Source organism: Coptis chinensis, chromosome 3, assembly GCF_015680905.1.
Source record: "Coptis chinensis isolate HL-2020 chromosome 3, ASM1568090v1, whole genome shotgun sequence".
Taxonomy (NCBI): domain Eukaryota; kingdom Viridiplantae; phylum Streptophyta; class Magnoliopsida; order Ranunculales; family Ranunculaceae; genus Coptis; species Coptis chinensis.
This window is the reverse complement of record NC_141458.1, coordinates 86,013,791-86,025,457: the sequence shown is the minus strand read 5'-3', so window position 1 is coordinate 86,025,457 and position 11,667 is coordinate 86,013,791. Positions and strand designations below refer to the sequence as shown.

Below are 11,667 nucleotides of genomic sequence, written 5' to 3'. Positions count from 1 at the left end.
TAAATCTGAAGCAACAGCATAAACTTGCATGCAATGCTAAAAAAGGTCAAATACAAAATTTTATGATTCCAACTTTCCAACATACATTTATGTGACTAACAAGCCCACGCCCCATTATTCAGGAGCAAACCCTGCTCACTCATTGTTGCACCTAAGTTAGAGATTGTCATTCCATAATGAAAATGAATTTAGGTTTCTTCTATTGGTGATTTGGTGAGCACACTGTACCCTTCAAGCTGTGCTAACATGGCAGCATGCATCACACAGTTACACCTCATCTCCATACTCTATATGCCAAGACTAGGTGGAAGGCCTACTCTTCTTCATTCGCAATGTTCACCAAAGAGTTGTTCCCGCGCACCATCCAGTTCAATGTCCATCATCAGCACTGACGTCCTTCATTATTGCTCTGGAGCAGATGAATCAGGGAAATCCACTCTGAGTCCAGCATAAATTGCATCTGCTACATAACTACGTAGGCAGTGCATCCCCATTAAGTGTCTTGAATTGTTCAACCAAAATGCATAAAATGATTAGAACACAGACAAATTGTTAAGTTCATAGGAAAGATAAATCTCAACCATTAAAGATATACATGAACAAGTCAGCTTGAACTGGTGACTTACCAGGCTTAACATTTCTCCAGATAACACTTCATATGAAGCTGCCTACGATACAGGTGACTTCCTATAAGGAACACTGTGCGGTGAACAAAAACATACTGTCCCGTCTTATATCAGGCTGCAAAAGGATATCGCAGTCAGAGTTCACACAGGCCCCCCTGGAGAAATTCCCTTGCTCCACCATTGCCCATGTGCCACTTCAAGTGTAGCGTGGTACTGTTGAAAATCAAGCTACACTTTAACCACGCTACATTTGTTTTTCTACTCTGTACATTTGATGAACCTGAATACCAAGCGGCAGCATAAATATGAGATAAGAAAATTAGCAGAAGACCGAATCAAATTAGACGACAGTATGAACCTGAATACCAAGCGGTAGAAGATGTCCAGATCTAGAAGCGGTAGAAGAAGGAGCTTTGCTGTAATTGAAGGGAAATTTTTGAACTAGAGTGGTGGAGGAGCTCGTCTGGTGGAGATGAGGTTAGTTTGACGGAGCGAGGACGCAAAGGAGTTTTCCAATGTTCGACGTCTTTAAATGCAGCAAGATGGCTAGGAAGTTTTCTCTGTCAATGTTCTCTTGAACAACCCAACAAAGGATCTCCCTTTTCCTTCTGGGATGACCACATCAAGCTGATCGCTACAGTATGCACAAACAGAAGGGGTGATTTCATCAGCCTGATGATTATTCCCAGGTATAGAGCAAGTAGGCCTAAAACCTTATGCTTTCCTGCCGGGGAAGATAGAGAAGGATGGGCTGAAGTGGGATCGAGAATATCAAAGCTTTTAGAACCCAACAATGTGCAGTTAGCACGGAATGAGGTAAGGATTCCAACTCCACAAGTACCTGAACCACCAAATGCCCAAGCTGCATGGAGAGGAAGTAATGGGACGAACCTGGCTTCCCTATTGTAAGACCCACCATTACAGTAACATCAAATAGAATGGTGATGAATGCATCTTGGTGGTCATCTACTGTGATCTGCAAACCGTCGAAAGGTACTCCTGACTGGAGATGGGTAAAACAGAACCTCATGGCGGTGTGTAGGCCTACAAATTTTAGGATGACGGAAGGGGAGAAGCAATTGCATTTGTTAACACTGAACGTGAAGCTGAGAGACTAGCAAAGATGCCACCTTTGGAATTCTGGGATGGCAAAATCTCTTTTAGCCGATGGAACCCTGAGGTGGGAGCTATCTCGAATGACTCACTGTCAGCTAAAGAGGTGACCATTAACTTTATTGGTGTTCCCCTACCCCTGAGGACATGCACTACAGCTGAAGCTCTGGCCAAGGACTGTGGACAGGAGGCGGTGATAGACGAAGAATCCCTTGACTGTTGTAGTTCTTCTATGAGAGTTAAATTGAAAGTAAATGATATGGGTCGTGTCCCACGTATCCTTAATTTGGAAGAGAGGGGTATATCTTCCCTAGATGGGTGGTGGTGGAACTTGGTGAAGGTGGCGGAGAGGTGCAATATTCCAGTGGGGAACAACAACTGTACGGGGAGGATGAGCAGTTGGAGGAGGATGATGTGGCAACATCAAGAAATGGGGAGGGACAGGTGGATATTTTACTGCCTCAGATTTCTCATAGTCAACTAAACCCCAGAAACCAAGTGGACCTCCAATCAAGGCACAGTAGTACTCGCCACGTAGACTTACTAATAGCTCAAGTTGGTAGTCTAGTTTCTCCAGAAGCACGAGGGGGAAATCATCAAAGTTCAAATTTTGAACTTATGACAAATGAAAATTGTAATCCAACTCCAGTGTCTGATGGCGACGTTGAGCGAGACCCGATGGTTATAACAGATGTTGCGCACATGGATGCACATCACAGGACAGGTTCTGAGGGTGGGAGTGCTAGATCAATACCTGATGTTAATGTTGACCCACAAACAAGTGAGGGTATGCCAGAGGAACTACTAGGCACGAACTCAATTGCGAGTAATAAGGCCCACATGGCTCGCAGAAGGGCCCATAATCAATTTAGTAGGGGCAATGCGGAGTGTGGGCTAAGGGGTTTTTAAGGAGGAAGGGCTTCTGCAGGCCCAGTAAGAAGAGTCATAAGTCAAAGAAAGGGGCAAACATGCCACTTAGAGGGGTATCAGATCCAGGCCTACCAGTTATATTTGACAATCAGTCGGCCTTCTCATCAATTAGTGATCCCTCTGCTGTGCTACTAGAAGATCACAGTAGGGATTTACCACCTCCACAATCGTACCTCTTTATTCCAATGCTTGAAGGAGGAACATCGCAGTTGGTGAATTGCCAAGTTCCAATTTTAAGGGCTACTCATACAGAACAAGAAGGTTTAAATCAGTGTAACAGGGACAATACTACACAGCCCATCCCATTAGATGTTGGGGAGGTGGCCGGGAGGTTGTACAGTTGCAAGAACACAGAAGACCTTGGTGATTGGATAAATTTCATGGTAATCCCAATTGCCAGAAACTTGGGTATTTCTTCTCGAATGGGGCGCTCGGGACTAGAGAAACTTTTCGGTGAGCTGGCTAAGGAGAAATTTTTGGAGTCTAACCATTCGGGTATGGTTTCGAAGGAGAACAATGGGGTCCAACTGAGGGAGATGGAAGTTGATCATGTCAATTAAACTGGTTTCATGGAATGTTAGGGGTCTTGGAAATGAGGAAATATGTAACAATGGGCGGATTATTATGACGGAGAATAAACCGGTAGTTCTCCTGTTACAAGAAACAAAGATGGGGGAAGAAATAAACCCACTGATTAGGGATTTGTGGCGGTATCCTTGGAAGTATACCCACCTCCCTGCTATTGGATTATCAGGGGGTATTTTGATTGCATGGGACTCAGACATAATGGATGTGACAGATGAACTTCATGGGGCATTTTCTCTTTCAGTTGAATGTACAATGAAGATTAATGGATTCTCTTGGCTGTTGACAAGCGTGTACGGACCTAATAGTAATACTAGTAGGAAGCATTTCATGGAAGAACTCGAAGATGTGAGGGCATGGTCGACGTTGCCGTGGTGTTTGGGTGGGGACTTTAACCTAGTTCGTTTCAGTCATGAAAGGGCGGGAGGATGTCGAATCACAAGGTCTATGCAAATGTTTGATGATTTTGTTACAAGAAATTGTCTTATTGATTTCCCGTTGAACGGGGCTCTTTACACATGGTCTGATAGAAGAAGCCTCAGCGGCATTGATCGGTTTCTCACATCTATTGAGTGGGACGATCACTTTCCACATGCTAAGGAGGTTGCACAGCCAAAGTTTATATCAAATCATAGGGTGATTATTCTAGATAGCACTCAATCTCAAAGAGGTCCTATTCCTTTCAGATTTGAGCTGATGTGGTTTGAAGATCAAGCTCTTACTACCCTCATGGAGGAATGGTGGCTATTATTGTCCTTTGATGGTCCCCCAAGCTTTGTCTGGTGGTGTAAGATTAAAGAATTGAAGACCAAGTTAAGGGTATGGAACAATGAATGTTTCGGGAGAGTGGATGAACTTATAAAGAATAAGTATGAGGAGATCGATGCACTGGATCGACAAGAGGAGATATCTTCTCTAACCTCTGACGAGGAGGTTCATAGAACTAATCTTAGATGCGAACTCCAAGTTCTCATGAGAAAGGAAGAGATTTCATGGCGGCAGAAATCGAGAATAAAATACTTTAAAGAGGGTGAAAACAACACAAGATGCAGGTGCCGACTATCAAAGTCGGTAAAACCTTTGGGTGATGATACCAGAGGTCTGGGGCTCGAACCCCGCCAGCATCAAAGAGTTACTGATCTCATTTAAAACAGGCTTACCAATCAAAAAAAAAAAAAAAACACAAGATTCTTCCATAAAACAGCAAATGCAAGGAATAAAGTTAACAACCTCAACAACTTAATCATAGACGGCACAGAGGTCAGCGACAAAGAACGTATTAGAGAGCATGTATTTGATTATTACGAGTCTCTCTATTCAGAAGATCCTTTGGTTAGACCGGACCTGGATGACCTTGAGTTTAATGCTAGGTTACATGGACACGCCATATTTTGAAAAAAATCTGTGTCGGATACGTATCCACGTGTCCGTGTCCGTATCCGTGTTGGACACACACAAACAAATTGTATTTAATTTACCTCGAATTTCTGATTTACCATCTAATTTAATAAATTTATAATTATTAAAAAATTAATTAATTATTCCTATCCGTGTTCCCGTGTCGATCTTCAACTGCTCGCCGTATCCGACACCCCGTATCCGTGTCGGACACCGACACGCGTGCCCGTGTCAATGTAACCTAGGTTTAATGTGCTTTCGGAGGACCAAGCAAATGGGTTGGAGGCTGAAATTACTGAAGAAGAAGTGGCGACAGCCATTACAGATCTTGGGGGTGACAGAGCACCAGGGCCAGATGGTTTTCAGATGTGCGTGTTCAAGAAATGTTGGCATTTCCTTAAAAAAGATATCATGGCCGTGGTAAAAGAATTCCAAGATGAAACCACTTTGGATAGAAGGAATAACTCAACTTTTATCACGCTAATACCGAAGAAGTTGGGAGCTCAGACACTAAAGGAGTATAGACCAATAAGTTTGGTTGGTGGTATTTATAAGGTTATCTCTAAGGTTCTCGCTACCAGGATTCGCGTTGTCTTCCCTTATGTTATTTCAGTTCAGCAGAGTGCTTTTGTCGGTGGTAGACAAATATTGGATGGGCCATTAATTGCAAATGAATGCATTGATACTCGGCTGAAGAATAAGGAAAATGGCATTTTATGCAAGGTCGATATCTCAAAAGCCTATGACCATGTAAACTGGTCGTTTCTAGACTACTTATTGAAAAGGATGGGGTTCAGGGAGAAGTACAGGAATTGGATTAAGAGGTGTATCACTTCAGCTTCTTTCTCGGTTTTAGTGGACGGTTCACCGGTAGGATTTTTTAGAAGTCAAAGGGGTTTGCGCCAAGGTGACCCGGTCTCTCCGTTCTTGTTTAATGTGGTAATGGAAGCTCTTACTAAAATGGTTATGTAAGCAGCAGATTTGAGGTATATCAAAGGCTTCAAACCAGCTCCTAGTGGTCCATAAATAGCCGTTCTTCAGTTTGCGGACGATACTTTGTTCTTGCTGGAAGCTTCAGTATCACAGATGCTTGTAATCAAAGCTATACTTCTCATCTTCAAAGCCGTGTCTGGCCTGAAAACAAATATGTCCAAGACATCGATTTTTGAGGTGGGTAAGGTTGACAACATGAATGCATTAGCACAAGCTATGGGGTGTGCCATCGATAATTTACCGTGTCGGTACCTGGGACTGCCACTGGGGGGTAGCTATAGGAATATAACAGTGTGGAATCCAGCGATTGAGAATGTACAAAGACGACTAGGTGGATGGAGAAGTAGATTACTCTCTAAAGGGGCAAGACTAATTCTAGCTAGTATTGTCTTATCAAGCCTACCCATCTATTTTATGTCTTTATTCACCATCCCTAAAGGTGTTGCTAATGCTATTGAACGGCTTATTCGGGACTTCATATGGGGTTCTACTGACAATCATAGGAAGTATCATCTTGTTGGCTGGAATAAGGTTTGTGTATCTAAGGAGGAGGGTGGGTTGGGGATACGAAAGTTGGTGACAATGAATCGCCCTTCAAGGTCGGTGGCTATGGAGGTATTTAACCGAAGAGGGGTCCTTGTGGCGTGAAGTTATTACTGCAAAGTATGGGTTTTCTGAATCTAGGTGGTGGCCGAATAACACAAACCAATGTTACGGTTGTGGACTGTGGAAAGGCATTCTTAATATTTTACCCATATTTAAGTGTGGAATTAAGTTCAGAGTTGGTAGGGGTAACAGGTGTTCCTTTTGGTTGGATAGTTGGGCTGGTGACAGAGCTCTGGCAGAGCGATTCCCCTTAATCTATCAAGCATCAACACACAAAAGGGGTTTTGTTCATGAGTATGCACACACGGACAACAATCAAGTGGCTTGGAACTTGTTTCTTAGGAGACGTTGTAATGATTGGGAGTTGCAGCAATATGCAAACTTGACTGCAATGTTGAATGCAATGGTAATAACTGAACAGGATGATAGGTGCTGGTGGAGGTCGACTAGGAGCGGAATATTCTCGGTGAACTCTTTTTACGATGTTATAATCGCTGAAGGCAGAAATCAGGATTACCAACCTACTCCCTTGTTTCCCCATAAATTGGTATGGCAGATTCCTATTTATTTGAAGGTGAGAGTTTTCTTTTGGGAAGTTATCTTGGGAAGCATTCTCACCACTGATGTACTCACACATAGGGGTACAAATGTGCATCGACTTTGCTCTATGTGCAATATGTTTGATGAGAGCATCTGTCATCTTTTCTTGCATTGCTCTTTCGCTCTTGAGGCATGGACACAACTGCTACAGCCAATGGTCATAGCCTTTCCACTACTAGCACAAGTTGATTCAGTACAAGAATTCTTAACCTTAGGGCCAAAGAGAAGATCAGGGAGCCTCGGGAACAAGATATGGCGTCTCTTACTGTATGCAACCATGTGGGTGTTGTGGAAGACGAGAAATAACCGTATTTTCAGGGGTAAAGCATCATCAGTTCGTAGTATTGTGTTAGAGATCAAAGGGTTGTTATGGCATTGGTTGTCTACTACTCAACAAAGAAGGAACTACAGGTTTAAGGATCTGATCTTAGAATGGAGTCTTGTGATATCTGGAGATTGACGAAGTGTTATCGGTGATCACTTTGCATGAGGATAGTTGGTGTTCTTTCTTTTTCATTTTGTATCTCTCAGAACTGTGTGAAGTTCTCACTCACTTTTTCTTCTATGTAATGTACTGTATCTTGTGCTTTGCACTTTTCTCTCAATAAAGTCTACTTATCAAAAAAAAAAAAAAAAGTTCACACAACCCAAACATTTCATAAATATTAACAAAACAAAAGTGGTACGTAAGAAATCTTGACATACAGCTTGATCTGCATTTCAAGAGAAAGTTATCTTCTGGCCGTGCTGCATGCTTTTCCCTCGTCTAAGCTTCTCACCCCTGTAAAAGAGACCAGTCTTCTCCCTCCAGTGCCCTAGCACTTGTTGTAGCCATGGTGCGACTGTTGAATCTTAAGAGGGGCCAGGTTCCTGATTGAAACCTCTGTACATGAACCAATACAGCCACCGCTTGTCATCGAGGCACATAATTTGAAATTTTGCATCAATGAGCCACAAAAAAGAGAACTGATAGTAATATTAAATAGGGTTAACGAGGATTACCCCCCCCCCCACTAGATGAGCCAATTAGGATTTCCCCCCCACTAGATGGGAAATTAGGGTCTCCCCAAATACACCCAAAAACACATGGTCAACCCAAGTTCACTTTTTTTTTAATTTGTGTAAATCCTAATTGGCTCATCTAGTGGGGGTAATGCTAGTTAACCCTTTTCTAGCACTAGAATAAGTTTGATTGATAAAAAAGACAGGTATATCACAACTAGGTCGACCCATAGCCCCTTCATCCTTTGCCATCCCCCTCACGTTTTGCTTCCATCGCAGGGTGCTAATCTAAGCCATGCAACTCAAAAGAGGCCTACATCTAGAAAATTCAGCACATGGTAAAATTTCATTAGCAGCCAATTAAAGGCACAGTTTTGTATTTCAGTTGCCTAATTACGAAATTCTCGACATCATCAATGGTCAAATAATAAGGAAATGAGTCATCAGGAAACGAAGAAAGCTTCCAGTAAAGTACTAAACAAGTGCAGCATAATTGAATAATTATACTGTATAAACTGGAGAAAGGAGTGGTATACAAAAGAATCATTATATATATACTGGTCAAATCGGGGAAGGAATGCCTCAGAATAGAAACAGAAAATTGTTCCAGTGAAAAAATAAAGACATACTCACGGAGAATAAATTTGCATCAGGTGAACAAAGAGATCCTTCAAAGGCTTTGACATTCATTGAAAGTTTCAAATGCTCACCCAGTCAAAATATTTCTCATTGGCTTCCTGTAGACGTGCTTAGGGTCAGAAGCATTAATAGAATGAGGTTACAAGTGGGTCAGAATATGAGTATTAAGCTTTAACTATAGAGAAACATAGCATAGAAGCCATGGATCGGAGTTAGACAATTAAAAATAAAACGAGACTGCAAAGTCGTTATGAAATAGTAAAAAACCTTGAGTACCAACGCCTTATTGCCATGCTGCTTTAACCTCCAAGTCTCAGACCCAAGTATGCAGTTACATCTTTTGCATCAGAAACATTATGAAGCACACTGTCTGTATCTGGAACATACCCAGCCAACATCAGTTCCTGTCCCATTTCATCCAGTTTTTGGTAGATCTCTTTAACGTTCGGATGGGATACATCTCTTGACCCAAAAACATGAACTTGACCATCAATCTCTACCCAACTACAGCCTGGTTCTTTTTTCACACCTTGACTGGACATCCTTTCCCGGACCTTGGCAACATCATCCCACCTTCGTTTGGCTGCATATATATTGGATAGCAGTATGTAAGTTGAGTCCATTTGGGGCTCAAGTATGAAGAGTTCCTCTGCCGCCTTTTCAGCCATTTCCACATTGCCATGCCTAACGCAAGCCCCAAGAACTGTTTGCCAGATCAATGAATCAGGCGCAAATGGCATCTTCTCAATGAAATTCTGGACTTCATCAAGTCTTCCCGCACGACCAAGGATGTCTACCATGCACGCATAATGTTTAAGCGTCGGTGTAATCCCATAAACTTTGCTCATTGATTCGAAGTGATATTTCCCTTCTTTGATCAAACCCACATGACTGCATGCCGAAAGAACACCAATAAAGGTGATTTCATCTGGTGTGACACCCTCATCTAACATGCCTTTAAATGCATTGAGAGCCTTCTCCCCATATCCATATTGAGCGTACCCGCAAATAAACGAGTTCCACGAGACTATGTCCCGTGACACCAAGTTGCTGAACACAGCCTCCACATCTTTTATGCACCCACATTTCCCATACAAATCAACGAGTGCACTCGCGATAAATGCATCATCTGATTGACCAGCCTTGATAATTTGAGAATGGAGCTGCCTGCCATTTTCTAGTGCTGCTATGCCACTGCAACCTCTCAAACAGCTAGCAAGAGTGGATTCGTTGGGGCACACACCCTCTCTTTGCATCTGACGGAAGTACTTCATGGACATCTCCCCTTGATTGATATTTGCATATCCAGTAATAATTACTGTCCAAGCGAATACATCTCTTTCTTTCACTTTTTGAAATACTCCGTGCGCACTTTCCAAGCACCCGCATTTTGAGTACATGTCAACTAGAGCTGTTCCCACAAAACCGTCACTGTCAAGGCTGTTCTTCACAACATGGCCATGAAGTTGCTGCCCAAAACGTATATCCGACAAGCTAGAACATGACCTTAAAATGCTGATAAATGTGTAGTTATTAGGCTTGAAACCTTCCACAAGAATTTGTTTGAAGATCTGTGGTCCCTGTTTACAAGAGTCACCATCATGGAACCCAGATAAAAGGCTGTTCCAAGAAACGAGATCCTGCCCCATCATGGAATCAAAAACTCTGCAACCATCTTGAATGGATCTAGCTTTCATGTACATTGTGATCAGTGCATTACTTACTGAGTTATCCAACTCAAACCCTAATTTCATGACGCAAGCATGAACGCAGTCACCATACTGTAGGTCATCCAGTGCAGACGCAGTACAAACAACGCTAGCAAGAGTAAATTGGTTTGGTCTCAAACCAGTTTGCCTCATTCTATTGAATAGCTTGGCTGCTTCGTAGTTAAGACCTTGCTGATCGAGACAAGTAATCATTGCACTCCAAGATACAACATCGGGACTTTCAATTCTAAGAAACACCTTGTATGCATCTTCGGTCATCCCACACTTAGAATACATATCAGCAAGACTACTACTCAAGAAACAATCAAGCTCAGTCCCAATCTTGACCACAAGAGAATGAATTCCCTTACCTTCCCTCGCATTTCCTGAGCTTGCACAACCTTTGAGGACACTAGATAAAGTGTATTTGCTGAACCTCATTTCTGATTCCACCATTCTATTAAATAACTTCAAAACCTCTTCACCGTCCCCTTCCTGAGCATAGCCATTAAGCAACGCATTCCATGAGACCGCATTCTGCTCAGGCATGCAAAACAAAACATTTTCTGCAAGACCCGTTTCACTACATTTTGCGTAAAGGTCAACAAGAGCAGAACCAACATACACATCTGCTAACAACCCAAGCTTAATAACTTCTCCATGCATCTGTTTCCCTAACTCCAATACCAAGCACATAGAACATGCTTTTAAAACAGTAGCAAAAGTAAAACCATTAGGTAAAACTCCATCCCTCCTCATATCACAATACAAACTAACAGCCTCAATCCCATTCCCTTGAGAAACAAACCCAGCAACCAATGCAGTCCAAGATACAACATCTCGTTCAGGCATTTTATCAAGCAAGTATCTCGCCCACTCGAAACGTCCACACTTTGCATACATATTTACTAAACAAACCCATAAATGAGAATCAGGTTGTAAACCACTTCTCAACACATTCCCATGCACTAGTTTCCCATCTTTAATAAGTCCTTTTGAAGCACATGTTTGTAACAAATATGAATAGTTTCTTAACTTGTCCTTAAAGTCCCAAAACTTCACTCTCTCTGGAACCTTGGGTTTTGTCTTAAACCTTTCAAACTGAAGTGAAGTATTGGAAACTGCATGAATGGGCGTTGACTGTGCTCCAAAAGTCTTGGAAGTGTACATAGGTGTTGAGGCTGTTTAAACAATCTTCGAGTGGTTGGTAATAGAGTCAAGTTGGGAACACAAGAAGATATTACATGGTGTGAAAAAATATCAAGCCTCGGCGGTCCTATTGGTGCAGAGTAAAACTCAAGTTCAAGATTTTAGGACCCTATTGTTATTGGCACCAAATTTAGCCTAGCTCGGAGTCTCAAATACTAGAATTATCGGTGCCGAAATATTGCTGGATAGGCGTTGGACGGTTGGAATGATCTGCTAGATTGTTTGTTCACAAGTGGTGTGCTGGCTGAGGTGGTGGG

At 42.3% G+C, this 11,667-nt stretch overlaps 1 pseudogene across 10 annotated transcripts; it reads right to left on the bottom strand.

Moving 5' to 3' along the window:
- LOC147511298 (pentatricopeptide repeat-containing protein At2g33680 pseudogene) lies at positions 1-11,620 on the bottom strand (annotated as a pseudogene). Of its 10 annotated transcripts, none has more exons than XR_015219318.1 (6): positions 8,760-11,620; positions 8,483-8,590; positions 7,557-7,734; positions 985-7,462; positions 627-906; positions 1-501 (listed from the first exon to the last, which is right to left on the bottom strand). The product of XR_015219318.1 is annotated as a pentatricopeptide repeat-containing protein At2g33680 pseudogene, transcript variant X3 (transcript). The 10 variants fall into 10 exon arrangements; XR_015219322.1 differs by having other exon boundaries at positions 1-471; XR_015219320.1 differs by having other exon boundaries at positions 993-7,462.
- Positions 11,621-11,667: the final 47 nt, after the last annotated feature.